Raw genomic sequence first — 19,688 nt, 5'->3', positions numbered from 1 at the left:
TGAGAGGCCACCTATGATAAGGTACTAAACATGAGTAGTAATAATAAATAACAGTAATAATAATGGTAAAGTGAAATAATATGATTTTTTATATCAGACAGAATACAGACTCAGTTCTTAACATGTGACCACAGGCCAAGTCAGTGACCTTTCCAAAGGCTCTATTCCTCATTTGTAAAGAGAGGCTGATGCTGCATTTTGCATAGAAACTATATAACATAAATGAAATAATGGATATGAAATGCACATATGGTATTTGGCACAAAGGAATATGAAAAATAAACGATGGCATCATTCTAGTATTGTGTGGAGTTTTAGCTCCAGCTAAATGTAATTTCATTTTCTTGGCATATTTTCTCCTAAAGAATTGGCTTGTCTGAGTTACTGGCCAATCTGTTAGACCATGAAACAAATGCTTCATCTGCCCCCAGTTCCTTAGATCTTAGAGATAAAATGCCAATGGATGAGGTCACGAGTGCTACAAAAAACCCTGAATATGTGCTGTCTCAGGTCCCGGGCTCAAAAGCTTCCTGGGAGGCTCCAGGCCCATGAACCTTCCACCTCTCCCCTCTCCCGAGGGAACCGAGGGCTCTGTTAGCCAAGGTAGCACCACAGCTCCAGCAAGGAGGCCAGGAGGGCAAGGAGGTCTGTGCCCCTGGAGTCCTGGCTATTTTAGGCTTAACATGTAAAGAGATACACTTGCTGTGCCTTTGATATTCAGAAGGCATTTCTCATACTCTGGTAGCCTGAGGCCATTGCAAAGTACAAAGGATAGAGTCAATTTATTGAAGCAGACATTAGGAGGGTTTTACATTCAGCTCTAGATAAAAACCAAATATTGATTTTTAAGGGAAAAAAATGAAATGTTTTGCCTTTTAGCTAGAAAAAAATAGAAGTTGTATGGATTTCTCACAACTGGGAGAATTCATCTGGTCCCAAGATCTCAGAGTCTGGTGTTGAAATGGAACCAGTCCTTGGGATTTTTAACTACGACCACATCGTAACAGTAGATGAACTAGGTCCATAACCACAGGAGCCTCAGAAAGGCTGCCGGGCTCTTCAGCATCTGCCCTCATATCTGAGCTTCCACCACCTGAGAATCCTTCCTTTGGAGAGGAAGTACGTTTCAGTAGACAGAACACAGCAATCAAAAACAGAAGGATGAATTGCCTGCCTGCTGCTTGCTGGCTGGGCCCGCTGGGCCTCCTGGATTCGGTTTCCTCATCTGGAAAACAGTGAGGATAATACCTGCATCACAATGTTATATGATGTGAACCTGATTATGTGCATGTGAAAATGCACATAAAAGCATTTCATCAGTGATGAAAAATTGATTCAGCTGTATCTTAGTAAGCATTGTGAATTCTTTCTTTGATATTCACAGCAGTTCTGGAAAGAATTAGGTTCCCATTATTCCCCTCTCACAAAAAAGAAAATAGGCTCAGAGAAGAAATTAACCTGTCCTTTGTGACCCTTCTAAATTGTATGGTTGTTCCTGTTTCAGATGTTACTGGACTTGATCATTACATTTCTGAGAATTACCTATAAAATACAAATATCCCCATTCTACTTACTTTAGGTTTTTTTCAGTCTTTACCCCTCTGCTTAACTTAGTTTTTCTCAATTTTCATTGATAATTAAACCAAAAGGATTATATAAAATCACTTATGCATCTATTATTTAATGCATTATTTATTGTGTCATTAAAAGGCTCTTATATACAGTATCAGGTAGTAAATTCCTTTAAGAATTTCACAGCAGGAAATAAATTTGTACTTCTTTAAATAACTTTAATTAAAGTATGCTTTCTTCTAACAAATAATAAAAGCATTTCAGTTTATCACATTTCCTCTTTTTCTGTGCCACCAAAAAGTGTCTAAACCAAATTTACTCTCTAATGACTCAAAGTATTATTCATTTTTTTCACTCATTAACAAAATATTTAATTTCATTAATTAGTTACCTTCTGTTCCAAGCATTGTTCTAGAGGCTAAGGTTCCTGCAATGGAAGAAAAAAAATACATAAATTCCTTCTCTCTTATAACTTTTATTTTGTGGAGAATATACTTATATAATAAATATATATAATACATAAAATACAAATAAGTGCTATACAGAACAAAGTGTGCAGACAAGAGAAACAAAAAGTGTCAAAATAGTGGAAAGGAGGTGATAGGTTGTCATTTTTACAAGGTGTCAGGAAAGGTGTCATAAAGGTCATGGCATTTCTCCCATTTCCAGCTTTTGCCTAGGGAGTTTAGATCAAACTAACCTTCTCCCTAAAGACAACCAGAAAAAATAGATCAAATGTTTTTTTTAAATATTCTATTTGAAGGAATTTAAGAGCTACTTAACTTGAAGGGCCAAGATCCCAGAGAGAAGGGAAGCACAGAGAAACAAGCCCCACATTCTGTCTGTACTCCAGGTATTTGCTGATTAGCAAATGATGAGCAAGAGGCTATGAAACCAAGAAGAAACTGATAAGAAGCTGAGATTCCAGACATCCCAAAGAGCTGGAGAGACAAAAATTGCAATTCAGAGAAAGTCAAGGAGTGGGAACCTGGTAGAACCCACAAGATTTCAGTTGGCACCACTGAAGTTTTACATCCCAGTACTAAAGGCTAACTTGAAATTTACCAACCCACAAAGACCAAAGAAAGAGCTTTAACTCATCTCAATCCCAGACTGGCTTAGTATTATCCTCCTAAACCCTGTATTCCTGCCAGAAGACAGTAACTTCATCCCAGAGTCTCATGTTAGTTCCAGGATTTTTTCACACAAAATGGCTAGAATTCAGGGAAATTTACTAGGCATACCAGAAGACCAAATTAAATAACCAAAAACCAAGAGAAAAAAGCAGACAATAGAAACAGATCCAAAAGAAATCCAGAAATGAATTTTTAAAATAACTGTGATTATATGTGTGCAAGAAAATAAATGACCAGAAAGGAAATTTGATCAGAAAATTATAAAGTATATAAAAAAAGAATCAAATGGAGATTGAAATGCTTAAAACACAGTACCTGAATTTAATAATTAAATACATTGGTTTAACATCCCACTAGCCACAAGAGAAGAAGGATTAATGAACTATGAGATAAGTCAATAGAAAATATTCAGACTAAATCATAGTGAGATTGAAAGGTGGAAAGCACAGAAAAAAAGAATAGGATATATTTAATACATACCCAAAAGATTTACAGTAGTTAAGGTCCCAGAAAGAAAGCACAGAGAAAATCGGTCAAAGGCAGTATTGGAAGAGCTTGTGACTGAAGATTACCACAACTAGTGAGCTACTGAAACATACCAAGCCATGGATTCTTAAGCAAAGACCTGAGGCAGCTGAGGGAGGAACCATAAGATATCTAGGGAAAGAAGGTTTCATGCATAGAAAACAGCAAGTGCAGACATCCTGAGGCAAGGATCCTAGTTTAGTTGGAGATGAGTGAAAAAAAAGGAAAGTAGTGAATTAAGTCAAAGAGGTTAAGATCAAGTAGGGTGTCTTAGAACCCATTAATATCTTTGGCTTTTATTCAGTATGATGTAGTAAACCATTTCTCAAAAGAAGAAAACATGATTTAGTTTATCTTTGAAAACGGGCAATTAACATGAAAAGAACAAGTTTCTCATTATTCCTAGCACTCATTTTCTATCATTGCATAACAATTACCTCAAATTCAGTGGCTTAAAACACCACACATTTATTACCTTGCAATTCTGTAGTCAGAATTCCAGGCAGGCTCTCTTGGGCTCCCTATGTAGGGTCTCACAAAGCTGAAACCAAGACATAGGCCACACTGGGATCTTGTTTGGAAGCATTTACTTCCAACTTCATTCAGGTTATTGGCTGATTCAGTTCCTTGTGGTTGTAGGACTGAGGTCCTCATTCCTTGCTGACTGACTCTCAGCTCCTAAAAGCTACAGACATTCCTTAGTATATGTCCCTCTCCATCTTCAAAGCCAGCAGTGACACACCAAATTCCCCTCATGCTTCAAATCTCTGTGTGACTTCTCTGCCATCAAGTGGAAACAATGTTTTGCTTTTAAAGGCCCTAACTGATTTAGTAAGGCTCACCCGGTCAATGTTCACATCTTAAAGTCAGCTGATTTGGGACATTAATTGCATCTGCAAAATCCCTTTGCAACAGTACCTAAATTAATGTTTGATTGAATAACCAGGGGATTGAAACTTTGGGAGGACATCTTTAGAATCAACCCTCATTTCTATTTCGCAAACGAAAAAAATGAGAAATGGAAGTTTAGTTTGTAACCTGCCAAGTATCACATTACTAATTGTAATTACTATTGAATTTTTGTTTTTGACTAAAGACTGAACAGATAGGTAGGGAAGGAGACAAGAAAAAAGAACTTAGTCAGACACAGAGTTATATTACAGTAACCCAGGCCAAAGATGATCGAGGCATTTATGGAGGTTACATAGCAGAGAATGGAAGAAGCAATTAGTTTGGACATACATGGAAGGTATAGGTAAGATTTGCCGATGGATTGGATGTGCGATCTGAAAGAAGATGCAAGGACGACCCCAAGCTTTTTGGTCTCAGCACACAGAAGTACTTGTATTGAGAATACATTTACTAAGTTTGGGAAGCTGGAGGATGAACAGGTTTGTTGAAGGAAGATCTGCGTTTAGACGTGTTAAATTAAGATTTTTCTTAGGCATTCAAATGAGATGTCTAGTAGTATATAAATCTGGAAATCAGAGGAGGGTGTCAGTGGATAGATGATATTTAAAACTCGGAGACTAGATGAGATCACAAGAAGAGTATAAGTATAGTTGAAGGAGAAAAGTGGTCCAGAAACTGAGCCATTGATACTTAGAAGTTGAAGGTCAGGAAAGGAGAAGGTACCCAAAAAGGTAATCAAGAAGGAGTGGCCATTGATACAGGAGGATATCCAAGACAGTGCAGTGCCCTGGAAGCCAGGTTATAGTATTTTTCTGAGAAAGGTGTAAAGGATCATCTGTGTAAAATGATGTTGATAAGTGAAGGTGCTGTTAAGTACAGAAGTCATTGGCAACCTTGAAAAGAACAGTTTGTGGTAGAGGGATGAGGGCACAAGCATCACTGGAGTAGACTCAAGAAAGAACAGAGAGAGATACTTTGGAGGTTGTGAACATAAACATCTCTTTCTGTTTTGTTATAAAAACCATCTGAGAATTCAGGACTAGGATGTAAAAAGCTTGGAAAAGCACCACTTCAATCATAACAAGAAAAAGTAGAATAAGCTACAAAATTATCACTTTTCTTGAACCCACCAGATAGCTGAGGTCACAGAGCTAACAGGTAACCTGGAATCTGAGGAAAGACCATAAAATCTGACTCACCTGTGGCAGATCACAGAGGAAGAGATGCCGGGCACCATACAAGCAGCTAAAAAATCCAACAAATTGCTAAAGGCTGAATGTGGACTAGTTTGAGAGTATAAAACACTGGGAACCACAAACCAAAAAGGAGTTTGCAGCCACTCTCAGGGTTTTCTCCATAGACATCCACTAGGTGTGCACAAGGAAAAATGAAGGAAAAGCAAGAGAGAGTAAAGAGAGCCTCCCTCGAAGGTGCCATGCAGGTGGACTAAGGCAGCTTCCCTGTGGGAAAGGCATATAACTCCTCCCTGACTCTGATCTTCCGTGAATAAAAGCCTGAGAGAGAAAGCAAACCTGTGGCCGGGGCACTGGGGAAGACACTTTCTACTTGCCCAAGAGTTAAAAAACACACCTTTTGCCCTAGAAAGGAGGTGGAAACAGTTCTAGAGCCAGGATCCTATGCCAATACAATTAGTCACTGGCCACCAAAGAATAAGCAGAAAACAGGCCCAGAAGAATCACCAAAGAATCACAAGGCAGAGTGTGGCTGCTAGGGGAAGGGTGGGTGAGTAAGCCTGGCCCTGAAGGCCAGGCACACAAATCTTACCTAACACTGAGACTCGACCTGGACAATAGAGAATCCCACCCCCACTCACCAGTAGCCTAACAAACACCAAATGACAAATAACAGCCATCTCACACTGTGTACAAACCAAGGGCAGGGGAGGAGACTGTTGGCAGGGAAGGCCAACATCTGAGGATACATCAGGAACATTGAGAAAAACCCTCCAGCATCCCAGCTGCCATCCTAAGCACAAACTAACACCAGAGGAATTTGAAACCACTAGTGCCCTGAAGGTAACCATAGCAACGACTCCCGACTAGATCGACACGATCCCACACACCAAGGGTTTAGCAGAAGTGCATGCCTGTTTCTAGGAATAAATACTATTTACATTTGTCCCCTTCTGTTCTACACAGAATGTCTGGTGTTCAATCAAAGCTTAAGAGACATACCAAAAAAGCACATTAAAAAGAGCTCACTGTCAGGAGACAAAGGAATGAACAAAATTAGACTCAAAGGTGACCCCAGTGTTGTAACCATCAGACTGAAATTTAAAATTTTATCATTTATATGTTAAAGGCTCTAGTGCCTTTAAATGCATGTTAGATGGGGAATTTCATCAGAGAGAAATATAAGAAAGAATCTAAAATGCTAGAAATAAAAGGAAAACCCAGTAACATATATGAAGAATGTCTTTGATAGGCTTCTTAGTACACTTCACAAAGCTAAGGAGGAAAAACAGTGAATTGATAGGTCAATAGAAATTGCCCAAATAGAAACACAAAGAAAAGGAGGAATAAAATTTAAAAAGCATAGCAGCTCATCCAAGTTCGGTAGGACAACACTAAATGGTCTAATGTTTGTGTAATGAAACTTCTAAGGTACAGGAGTATGAGGAAAGAATAAAGGCCAGTATGAAAGAATATTGGGAGAGGTGATCACCAAGAATTTTTCTAGAATATGAATGACATCGAACCATAGATCCAACAACTCAGAGAAGGTCCAAAAGATAAATTAAAAAAAAAATACTTATAATATTCAAGCTGCTGCAACCAGAGAAAAAAGATAAATTACACAAAGAGTAGACATGAATTACAGCAGACTTCTCACCAAAAGCTATGAAAGACAGAAGGCAATGAAGAAACGTTAAAATACTTTACCTCTATTTTAAAAAGAGCCAAAAACCTGTTAACTCAGAATTCTAGTAAAAATTGTTTTCGAAAGTGCAAGTGAAATAAAGATATCTTCATAAAAAATGAAAGCTGAAAGAACTCATCAGCAGGAGACTTGTGCTACAAGAAATGCTAACGGTAATTCATCAGACAAAAAGAATATGCTGAGACATAAATATGCATATACATAAAGAAGTAAAGAGCTTAGAGATCGTTAAAATGAAGGTAAATTAAAGGATATTCTTTCCAATTGTAATAGCTCTAGAAGAGCTGATTGCCTAAATCAAAATTAGCAGTAATACACTGTGTACTTACAGTACACATAAAAGTAAAGTATACAGCAAAAATATCACAAATTTGGGAGGGCAAAATTGCAAATATACTGTTTTAAGGTTTTGACACTATATGTGAAGCAATATAATATAATTTGAAGTATTCAATGATAAGGATGTATATTTTAAATGCTAGGTCAATCACTAAAACATTTTTAAAGGAGCTTAAATAATAAGCCAATAGCAGAGATAAGATGGAAACACAAACACATCTCAGTTCATCCAAAAGGAGACAGAGAGAGAACGGTGAATAAAGACTAGATGGAATGAACAGAAAACAAGTATTAGATTTAAATCCAACCACATCATTAAATGGTCTAAACACACAAATTAAAAGAGATATTGTCTGACCGATTCCAAAAGCAAGATCCAACTGTATGTTATCTATGAGAAACTCACTTTAAAAATGATTCTTGAGAGTGAAAGGATGAAAAATATATACCATAAAAATACAGAATAAAGCTACGGCAGCTATATTAACACCAGGCAATTATCAAGTAAACGTATGACAATATCAAACAATTGCAAAACAAGGAAAAATATCAGGCATAAAAAAGGACATTAGATAATCTAAATTGGTGAATCTTTAGTGTGTTATGCACAAAATAACAGGTGTGTGTTTTTTTTCAGCAAAAAAGAAGGATCTGTAGCTGGGGGAGAATATAAGTTAAGAGAGGAATTTTTCTAAGGTAGCAAAAATTAGAACCTCTTTGCATGCTGATGGAAGTGATTCAATTGAATGGGGGAAACTGATGACTTTGGAAAGAAGAGGAAGATGTGTTAAAAGATGTCCTTGATTATGCGAGACAGTGTACTGTCTAGGAAACAAAAGTGAAAGCTTGTCTTAACTAAGACTGGTCATAAAAAGTAACAGGAGAAAAGGCAGAGAGGCCATTGCTTTAGGGTTAGCATGTAGTCTTTCCCTTACACCTTGCCTAAGAGTTACTCTATTTACTTTTTGTGTATTTAGGGTTTTTGAATTTAAACTAAAAAAGAAAAAATGACCCATTTGTCCCACCTCATGCTCTACCTCTTGCAACTACCGATCTGTTCTCTGTATCTATGAGCTTGTTTTTTTTTTTAGATTCCACATATAAGAGAGACTATAGGCTTTTTGTCTTTCTCCGACTTAATTCACTGAACATTGTGCCCCAGAGGTCTATGCATGTTGTTAAAAATGGCAAGATTCCATTCTTTTTTAGAGCTGCATAATATCCATGTGTGTGTGTGTGTGTATACCACAATTTTATTATCCATTCCTTCATCGATGGACATTTATGTTGTCTTCATGCCCTGTCTACTGTAAATGATGCTTCAATGAACATGCATATCTATTTTCAAAGTAGTCCTTTCATTTTCTTTGGATAAATAGCCAGAAGTGGAGTTGCTGGATTATATAGTAGTTCTATTGTTAATTTTTTAAGAAATCTCCATATTGTTTTCCATAGTGGATGCACCAATTTACATCCCCTGCAATGGTGCACAAGGGCTTCCTTTTCTCCACATTCTTACTAATACTTATTTTTAGTCTTTTTGATACTAGCCATTCTAAGAGATGTAAAGTGATATCTCATTGTGGTTTTGATTTGCACTTTTCTAATTAGTGATGTTGAGCATTTTTTCACATACCTATTGGTCATCTGTACGTCTTCTTTGGAAAAAAAAATCTATTCAGATAATCAACCTATTTTTTAATTGGACTGTGTGGGTTTTTTGTGTGTTGTATGAGTTCTTTATATATTTTGGCTATTAGCCCCTTATCAGTATATGTTCTATAATTATTTTCTCCCATTCAGTCAATTTAGTTTTAACATTATTATTGTAAAAGAAGCTTTAAACTACCTCAGATTTTTTAGAGGAAAAACATGGGTTGCATAAATACATTGGTTTTTCAGTTTAAAAACTCTCACTTCAAATTCCGGAGCAAGTGAGCATGGATTGGGTAGTCTTGGAGAAGGGAAGAGGAGAAACAGATGGAAAGCACAGTAGTGTCCTCAGAAGGTAGACTCATTCTGTAGGTATAGAAGAGGGTTCTGGGAAACAAGAAAGCAGTCTAAAATCCATGGGTTCTCATTCAGCAAACAGCCATTGAGTTCCTACTTAATGCCAGGCACAATAAATAAGTGGGTAAGGAATTGTAAGAGCAAAGAACTGCCCTGAATGGGGCAAAGGTTAGTGGAAGAGAATCTCTCTGTTTCCATTTTCTTGGCTGAAAAATTGGGGCAAAAATACAGGCAAGGCCTTCTGAATATCATATGACAATTATAAATGGCAAGTCTTGCACAGAAATTTGATATTTTATGGGATGAAGGCCAGCGAAGGCTACTCCTAACCCTGACTCACCGTTTCCATGATTATATGAGAGCTAAGTGATCAGACTGAAAAAGGCTTTGTGTCTTTCAGGTCATCTGGATGGGCTGAAAGATCTCTGCACTCAGATTCTCCTGTGGGCTGACTACTGTTGCTCACTTATGTGTCAGCTCAAATACCAACTCCTTAAAGAGGCTTTCCTGAATTATCCAATCTAAAATATCCCCACCCCCACCCCCTTTTCTCTTCATAAACTGTATCACTATATAAAATGATGTATTTATATATGTTTCTTGTTTAATGTCTGTGTAACTCCTACTATAAAGAAAGCTCTGTGGGAGCAGGAATTTGTCTGTCTTCCTCACTCCATGAGTGAATAAATGAGTGAACAAATGAATTAAAAGACAGAGCACAGGCTTTGGAGTCAGACAGGCCTGGACTCAAACCTGGCTAACTAGATGACCTTGAGAGAATTCGATTTCTGTTAACATCAATTGTCTTATTGGTCAAATGCAAATAACTCTTTGCCCAGGGTTATTGGAGAGATGTAAACAAATGCAATCGGGACGTGCAAAGCGCCTGATACTCTCAACAAATCAGAGCTCCAGCTTCAGTTAAGGAGATGGGCAGTTGGCCAAAGGAAAGGAAATCCGTAAGTGGCTTCAGCCGAGTCTCCCATCTGAAAGCAGGCACTGGCTCTTGAGGGGCACCCGGGGCAGTGGGTTGCACAGGGTGTTCTAAGGCAGCCCCACCGCCACACCAGCTCTTGTCCTTCTGCGAGTGACCGGGACTCCATCTGTGGGTCTCCCTGCACTGTGACATGCCTTGGGGGTGGTCTAAGAAGGACTTGCAGTTTGGGACACCCACCCTGAGCTTCGTGGCCAAACGTCACCCACCCCTAAAGATCAGCATGCCTAGAGTATCCGACCACCCTTCCTCTCCTCTCCCTCATCTGCTTTTCCCTCCCACCAGCCGGCCTTTCCGCCCCCAGTCAGCTGGCATCTGCAGCCAGGCAGGAAGATGGTGTCATCTAAAGCTCTTCCCACTTTCTTCTAAAGGCACCAAGAGAGGAAGAAACACAGTCCCCCAGGCTTGCTCAAGTTCTCACTCATTGCAGAGTAACTAGCCCAGTGTTACAGAGCTGCGAATGGGGGAGCCCGAATTCTAACTCAGGGGCAACTGGTCCTGAGATCTCTAGGCCTGGGCCTTGCCAGGCTGCCTCTCACAAGGGATAAACGCATCAATGCCTGGCATGCAGCACAGTGCAGTGAGTATTTAATGGCAGCAAATGGTTAATGGATGGATGATGGATGGATGGAACTTGGGAAAAAAGAGAAAGAGGGGGAAAGGAAGAGCTAGAGAAAGGATTAGAGAAGTTTGAGTTTAAGATCTGAAAAAAATGTTGGATCACTATCACAGAATCAGGAATTTTTCTCAGGATTGAGATGTAATAGGTGGTTCCAAGATGCCTATATCTTCAATGACTAGGTCAACAGAAGGGATGGAGAGAGGTCTTCATGACATGCAGCCAGGCACATTTTCAGAGATCTCATTCACTCCCAGCATTCCTACTTCCTGCCTTAGCGAGGTCCCCGGTCCCTCATAGCCAATGTCCCTTTGCCTCACTCTCCTGTGTCCCCTTCAGATCCAAGCACAGCCTGAACCCTCACCTGCCACAGGTGCCCGTGGAATATTCAGTCCACCTCAGAGGCCTCTTCCTCTCATCATGGGTCCGTGGAGGTCCTAATAAATAACCAAAGTTCAAAGTGGGCGTGAGGGAGCTGCTCTCTCAGGGGGTCCCAGGCGTGTCCCTTAAACAACTCTCTTTCTTTTTCCTTTTCTTTTTGTTTAACTTACAGAATATTTTAAAAGGGCAGTTTGTCATTGGACCGGCTCCCACTGGCGTGTCGGCAACAGCACAGAGAGACATGGAGGCACCCCTGCCCCATGCTGCTCTTTTCAGGAGGCTGACGGGAAGCGAGTGAGTCCAAACGGTCCCCTGATCAGACCGTGAGGGCAGGTGGAGGCGTCGGGGCGGGAGGCAGTGGGAAGGACCAGGCGCACCCTGCTCTGTGAGTGAACACATAGGCCTGATTTTTTTTATTCTGAGTACCCCTAAAGGCCATGAGGATTCAAAGAGAAGCCTGGTGACCCCAGAGATACAAGAGTGAGGCAGAAAAATCACTAAGCATTTGGACACCTGGGTCCCCAGTGCGACTTGGCTGAGTCCCTTCTTTTATCTAAGACTCAGTTTCCATTTATGAAAAGTGAAGTCTTGCTTTCTGCTCTTGAATCTTCTTATGTACTGATTGGTTTGAATTTCCTGCGACCGATATCGATGCTGGAATGCAAAGGAGGGGCAGGGAGCACCCTGAACCTGGAATATCCAGCACAGCAATGGGTTCTGGCTGCACTGATGGTTCCTGTGTCCCTGTGTGGGGGTGTCTGTTCCAGGATAAAGGCCAGCAGATTCTTTTCCAGATGTGGGAGCTGACAACTCACTCTAAAGCCTCCATAGGGATTACCCAGGAGTCCGAAGACCAAGCCCCAAAACTCAACACCTGGGACCTTCCCAGTCCTTCCCCCACTGCTCTGTGGGGCTCATATGATATTTCTGCCTTTCCTTTTACACTCTAATGCTAGGAACTTACAGGCAATACCCACACGCCCTGTTCTCTGCCAGTCCTCAGTGTCAGCCCATTCATCCTTCTCTACCTAGAAAATCTTCCCACCTTTTTTCCTTGGCCAGTGCCCACTCAGCTGTCAAGGCTCTGCTCACATGAATGAGGGACGAAAGGGGTGTCACTTGTTGAACTGTGCCCTCCAAAAAGATGTGTCCAGGTCCTAAACCCCCAGAGCCTGTGCCTGTGACCTTACTTGGAAATAGGGTCTTGGCAGATATAATCACATGAAGGGTCTCAACATGAGATCATCTTGGGTTTAGGTGAACCCTCAGTCTGGTGACTGGTGTCTTGCAAAGGAAAAGAAAGGGAGATTTGAGAGACACGGGGTGAGCACCACGCAAAGAGGGAGACTGAGACTGAAATGATGCTCCCGCAGGGCAAGAAACACCGGCAGCCGCCAGAGGCAGGGAAAGAAAAAAGAAGGATCCACTCCTGGAGCCTCTGGTGGGAGCTGGGCCCTGCGGACATCCTGACTTCAGGCCTGTGGGCTCCAGAACCGCGAGGGGATACATCTGTGTTATTTGAAGCCCCCCAGTTTGTAGTACAACAAAACAACAAAAATGTATCCCCAGGCTTAAAACAACAACATGTACGCCCTCACGGTTCTGTACTACAAACTGGGAGGCTTAAAACAATAAAAGGAAAGGGACACATGAGGTGAGAAAGCTGCCCGAAGGCTCACTGCCAAACCGACAGCAAGAAGGGAGCTGCACTTGCTCTCCACCAGCTTCCACCCCCTCCACCACGGATGGCCTGTAGAGTGTCACCTCCCTAGCACTGCTTGGGTGCTGGCCTGTGAGCTTGAGCAGGTCCCAGGAGCACCCCAGGAAGGTTCCAGGACAGGAAGCAAGAGGCAGGAGGCCACATCTCCATCAGGTGGCAACTGCTCAAAACGAAGCTGGTGGGAGCTCATGCAGAGTATTGGCTGGGACAAGAGGAAAGGCCAAGATTTGAAGGGGTGCACAGGTGGCACCCAACACACCAAACAACTCCAGAACTGCCGTGCATTTAGGTTTGACATCACGTCAGCAGCCTATGGAATGAGGATCTGTCCCTTTCTACAAGGTAAGAAATGGGGGCTCAGAGAGATGATGCCCCACAACTCGTAAGTGGCAGGGCTGGAACTTAAACCTGGTTTCTGCCACAGCAAAGCCTACTGGACTGCCCTGGCCCACTTGCTCAGGGGTGAAAGCAAGTCTGCTCCCCGAGTGTCAGGCCCACCCCGCTGCGGCATCTCCAGAGTGTCCCACTTGACCCAGTCCTTCCTACTCACCCAGAGGGCCTGCCTCCAGCCCCAGGGGCGGAGCAGGGGCTACTGCCATGAACCTTCACTCTTCACCATCCAGGCCTCTGTAGGCGGTCTCGGACCTGGGGGGCGGTGCGGGTGCACGATTCTTCACACTGGGACGGGCTTCATAGTTTAAAAAAAAAACCTAAACAACCTCAACAAATATTTCCTGAGTCTTCTCACACCTAGTCCTGAGCCAGGGCACAAAAATGGTGGACAACCCAGATCCTTACAAACCCGCTTGCGGAGTTCATACAGTAGTGGGGGAAACAATGAATTAACTCTGCAATGAGAGTGATTCATCTGCCTAAAACCCTCCAGTGGCTCCATCACACTTAGGAAGAGCCACATCTCAACCAAGGCTGAGCGGCTGCACGTGCTGACCCTCCAACCCCAGCCCGCGGAGGCTCTCCGGCGCGGGCTTCCCCCGGCCTCCTGCCGCCCTGGGAGGGCCAGGCGTCCTCAGCGTCCGCGCTCTGGTATTAGCTGTTCCCTCTGCCAGGAGCTCTCCTCCAGGCTGCATGGCAGATGCCCTCACTCCCTCGGGGGCTCTCACCTCTCCCTGCCATGACCTCCGCCCTTTTCCACCCACACCCCCCTCCCGACTGCTCTGCTCTGCTTTAATATAGACTGTTTAACAGTTTCTCCAGTAATATACCACCTATGTATGTATTCATTATGTTTATTGTTTGTTCTCCATCTCCCCCACCAGAACATAAGCTTGTGGGGGCAGAGATTTTTGTCCCTTTTGTCCCCTCCTGGTGTCCCAGGCATTCCTGGCCCATAGCAGGTGCTCACCAAACTTGTTCGGTGCGAAAGGAGCCAAGGAGAGGAGGAAGGCCCCGTGATGAGGGAGAGTCACAGAGAGACCCTGATGGGGCCGGAAGGACATGGGCGCTGGGGAGTCACAGGTGACAGGGAGGCGGAGGGGCGGGAGGCGGAGAGGGCAAGCAGACGTGATACTGAGGGGATTGCAGCGTAGGTGAAGGGCTGAGTGGGAAGGGGCTTGTTAGTCTGAAATACAAGTCTTTTTTAAATGAATAGTATTTTTTAAATAGGATGTCTGGAACCTAGTGAGGGAGAAAACACATGAACTGCTGTTGGTGAAGCAGCTGGTCACCCAGCCAGGGGCAGGCCTGAGATTTGCCCCGTACCAGGGCATTCACCCCACGGCCTCCACACTCTACCTGCACCAGCCGAGGGGGTAGCCACTGGCCACACGTGTCTAGTGAGCACTTAAAACATGGCTGGTGAACTGAAGAGCTACATTTTTTATATTCATTACTTTAAATAGAAGTGTGCAAATTGAAGTTGATATTCAATTCAATTATTGGAAAACTTTTACAGAGGACAACCTGGGTTATGAATCCACCTGTTCTATTGCAAATTTTATGAAATGTAAGTAGAGATCAAGTCACTCCAATGAAACGTTGAGTCCAAACAGAGATGTGCTCAATGCATAAAAGGCACACCTTCCAAAGACAATTCAAAAAATAAATTTTAAACTTCTTATCTTTCTCATATTAACTACATGTTGAAATGATACTTTGGATATAGTGTGTTAGATACTATATATTACTAAAATGAATTTTGCCTTTTTCTTTGTGCTTTTTTAAATATGGCTGCTAGAAAATGTTAAATTATGTAAGTGATTTGCATTGTACTTTTGCTGGGCAGCACTGCTCTCTACTGAGATCCTGAAAACTCAAGCTTGTCCTGTGAGTATTTGTCTCCTCAGGGTTCTGCTCAGGGAATGATATGGAGAAGGGGCTCCAGGGAGGGTCCCTGTGACTTTCTCCACGCCCAGCGTCCCAGGCCAGCCTTCTTGCTCCCAGAATCCTCCAACAGCATTCAGTCTTCCCAGGAATAATGTGAGCACAGGGCTTTGCCAGCCAGCAGCTCAGTACCTGGAAGGCACTGCTATTTAAAGATGATGCCATCCGTGGGAAGTAATAGTCCCTCAGAATTCTCAGAAGGGTTTGCCTTTCGATTAGAGCCCAGCCTGGTTAGGAAAGTGAAGACCAATTTATGAGTATTTTTAGTCCACGCAATATACACTCAGGAACACGGAATTTCAGATCCGTTCTCCCCCAAGAGGCTGAGCACAGCTGCAAAGTCAAAAAGGGGGCTTTTGCACGAGGAAAATAATGAGCTTCCCTATAAACAGGCTCCGTGGAGAAGGTCCGCACATGGGTCTGTCTGAGGGAGGGAGGGCGATGCGGGCACTGGGCAGTGTGTCTCCGGACCAATGGAAGCAGCCACTCCAAGGAGCTTGGTGGAAGCTGGCTGGAGAGAGATTTCCAGCTCATTCTCTTATTCCCTCACTGGTCATTTCTGAACTTGCTTAGTGCTGATTGAGAAAAATTACAAAAAATAAAACCCACTTTTAAGAGCACCCCCAAAATCAGAATTTTCATGATTCACAGGCATTGATTTGTAATCCTAGGTCTCTTTGCAAAGGTTCAGAGGTAGGTGGCCTATTCCCTTTTCCTTTCCATCAAAATGATGTCGGGTATCTCAGTGAAAGGAACAACCTGGCAGGAAATGAGTTGCCCTCCACTCTCGCAAGGGATGGTCAGCCCTCCCTGGTTCAGGACTCACTGAAAACAACAGCCAACGGGAAAGATGCTGATCAGCTGCTCTTGGACACAGAGAGCTGAGTCACCACATCTAGAAAAGGCAGCATTCTTCAGAACTGGGGTGATTTCTTGGCATTTCTGAGACAACATCATGCGAGTGTCCACCCCTTCTCATTGTGCCAGCCTAACTCACAAGCTCGTGGGCAGACGTGCATACCCCCATACACCTTATTATTTATAAACCACTTTACAGATTGCATAAGACTTATCATAAGAATCATCACTGTGACTTTAAGTATCTGCTCTTATGATTTATATTCTCAGGTAAAGAAACTGAGTCTTAGAAAGGTCCTGTGACTCATTTGAGTCACAAAAAGAGAAAGAGTAGCAGGTCCCCTGAAAACCAGGCCTGGGATTTCTTTCCTGTATAACAGTCTTTCTGCAGCAGTCATTCAACAAATACCTACTGAGTATCAGCTATTCACAACTGTGTGCCTCCCATGTGGGATATTTTCCATAGTGACTCACTTATTCCTCACATGCAATTTGCAAACCTCAGGAAGTAATTCAGACTTACAGTTAATAACAGAGGACTGAAACAAGGTTTTATCTTCACTCCATCCTAATATTCCACTAAAATAATGGTGAATGACATATTTGAAAGGTTACAATGAGCCAGCTTACTACATGTCAAGTTTTAATTTCTTTACCTGGATTACCTCATTTAATGGTTACAAAATCATACAGGGAAAGTCTTATTATTATTCCCATTGTACAGATTTTAAAAATGAGACAGCGAGAGATGCTAAATAGCTTGCCCGAAGATACACAGTTAAAAAGCAACGGCTCTTTCCAGGCATGTCTTCAGACCTTGTGCTACTCCCTACGGTTGTAAAGGGGTAAAAATTATTTAAAGATGCAATGAAGATAGTATCTGCATAAAATCCATTAGCAGTTGAAAGATTTCAGCAAAATTCTGGAAAATAGCACAGACAATGGTAACTGACATCACAGGGTAAATGAAGCCTCAGCAATGTTTGTTAGCAAAGTGAGATGTGCTTTAAAAATGTACATCTCATAACCAAAATTTTGCAGAAGTCCAGGACTTTGGAGCATTAGGTGAGACTGATAGGATGCTGGAACCAAGATTCACTAAGATAGGGGTCTGGAGTCAAGGATATCAGCTGAGAAACTCCCCCTTCCTCCCTACCACACCTGTTTGAGCGGATCACTGCCAGCCAGGTGTGTGACCTGCCTTCTAACCTTATACGTCCACTTTAAGCAGCACATCTGGGGTATTCTTTCTAATCGAAGTCTCCCCTCAAGGGATCCCTAAGTGGGAATTTGGGATTCTCCAAGCAGAATAACTGAAAACAGAAAGAGCTGAAAAAATACGACAGAAAAGAGACATAGTGAGGGGGTCTAATATTTTGCTAACAGGTTATCAGATCTTAAAACATCACAAAAAGTCTCTAAAAGCTTCTGTAGAAGACTTCTCATTTCAAAATGGTAGAGTAAATATGTTTCTGCTACCTTCTCCTTCCAAAACTTTTCCCCAATAACCAGAAGAATGAGGAAAAAAATGCATTTCATCTTCCTTGAAACTAAGAGGCATTTAAACACACTATATGGAAAGATGGGCCACAGAAGGGGCAAAGCAAATGACGTCACAGAGAGAACATTTCAACCCTAAGCGCCTGCAAGGAGAGGAATCAATTTGCCCTTCCAGGAACAGAGAAAGACTTAGAAAATGAGAGAACTGAGTATCAAAAGAGGCAACAGAGAGAAGGGTGGCGGGGGCAGCTGAATACAGAGGGAAGGCTGGAAATTTTGAATGATAACGATTAGGCCCCTGGGTCTCCATCCCAACCTCTGTGCTACCCTTTGGGACACAGTTTTATTCTCCTGGAGTACTGAGTTGAGTACTGGGTCTATGCTTTACTAAAACAAATTCAAAGTAAAAGCCTACATATGTTAAGTGTGGTAGGGGCAGAGGGGAATCCACACCCCTTGATTTGAGGATCTTTCTCCAGGAAAAATAAACCTATACCATGAAAAAAATCTACAAGTCTCTAAGGAAAACATCCTCTAGCTTCCTACTGTCCTACAGTAGAGCCCACCAGTACACTCAGGGATTACATCCAGTTTTAAACATCTTAATGATTAATGAAAACAGAAAACCGAGAATTAGTAAAAGCTGGGGAAATCATCCTACTTGAGAAAAAGGAACCGAAGAAGGAGTGAAGAACAGGCACAGGATTAATGCAGCAAGCATGGAAAGCCTCAAAGAAAGAACAATTAATATCCTCAGAGAAATACAGGGAAATGTTATAACCCGTAAAACAGAAAAATGCAATCATGAAAAAGCACATTCATAGAACAACTAAGAGTTCTTGGAAATTAAAAATACGGTGACTCAAATTTTTTTTTAATTCAAAATAAGTGCTTGACAATAAAGTCAAAAATATTTCCCAGAAAGTAGAAGACAAAGGTCAGCAATGGACAATAGAAAAGGAAAGATGAGAAAATTAGAAGATTGATCCTGGAGGTTGAACATCCCACTAATAAGAATTTCCAGAAAGACCAGAGGAAATAAAAGGGAAGACGTTATCATCGGAAAAATGCAAGAACATTTCCTAGAATGGAGGTACACACGTTCTCTCTGAGTAAAAAGTAAAAACAGGAATTACAAAAGTCCAAAGTCCCAAACTAAAATATATCACTGTGAAATTTCAGAACAAAATAAAGTCCCAAATGTTCCTGCAGGGGGAAAAAATACATAAAAAGTATGGGGACATGAATGGCATTGGACTTCTCCACTGGAAAATAGGGAGCTAAGAAAACAGCAGCTACTTCACCATTCTAAGGGAAAATTCACCTTAGATATCTATCAGCATAAAGTGAAGAAATATTTTAACATGGCGAGTCTCAAAAATGCAGCGCTCACTACTTACCCTTTCTGGGGAAGCTGCTGGAGGAGGTGTTCCAACAAAACAGGGCAGCAAACCGAAGAAGGGAAAACCCACTGCTAGGGAGTGGTCAAGAAGCTTCTAGAATGATGGCTGGTGCACGCCTGGGAACACAGCTAAGCAACACATTTAGAGAGTGATTAGTCCCAGATAGGAACAAGAGGATGGAGGCGCAGGAGGCTCTAGGAGAAAAGCAGAATGGATGGAGTAGTTAACAGATTTGACGATGTGGAAAGTGGACCCAGCTCTACATGGCCTAATAGAGCTGTTACAGGGTATGAGAAAACTTGGCCAAATGAGAATAAACACAAAAATAGTACTCTTTTCTGGGCACTGTTCCAACCATTACATGTGTGAGACTAAGTAAATGAAAAAACCGGCAATGATTAACTCCAGGAAAAACTAAAAACTTTGTTTAAAAAAAAAAAAACAACAGGGAGGGGTGGGAAATGTATTCATTGCATAC

General features: G+C 42.0%; 1 long non-coding RNA gene across 2 annotated transcripts; it reads right to left on the bottom strand.

The window, feature by feature from the left end:
* Nucleotides 1-775: 775 nt before the first annotated feature.
* LOC140845480 (uncharacterized) lies at nt 776-19,370 on the bottom strand. 2 transcript variants are annotated; one of them, XR_012124274.1, is made up of 4 exons: nt 13,660-13,795; nt 11,373-11,445; nt 1,964-1,999; nt 776-1,225 (listed from the first exon to the last, which is right to left on the bottom strand). It is a non-coding gene; the product is annotated as an uncharacterized lncRNA (long non-coding RNA). The 2 variants fall into 2 exon arrangements; XR_012124276.1 differs by lacking the exons at nt 11,373-11,445; nt 13,660-13,795 and adding an exon at nt 19,208-19,370.
* Between the last annotated feature and the right edge of the window lie 318 nt (nt 19,371-19,688).

The sequence above is a fragment of the Manis javanica genome, chromosome 2 (assembly GCF_040802235.1).
Source record: "Manis javanica isolate MJ-LG chromosome 2, MJ_LKY, whole genome shotgun sequence".
Taxonomy (NCBI): Eukaryota; Metazoa; Chordata; class Mammalia; order Pholidota; family Manidae; genus Manis; species Manis javanica.
This window is presented reverse-complemented; position numbering and strand designations above follow the sequence as displayed.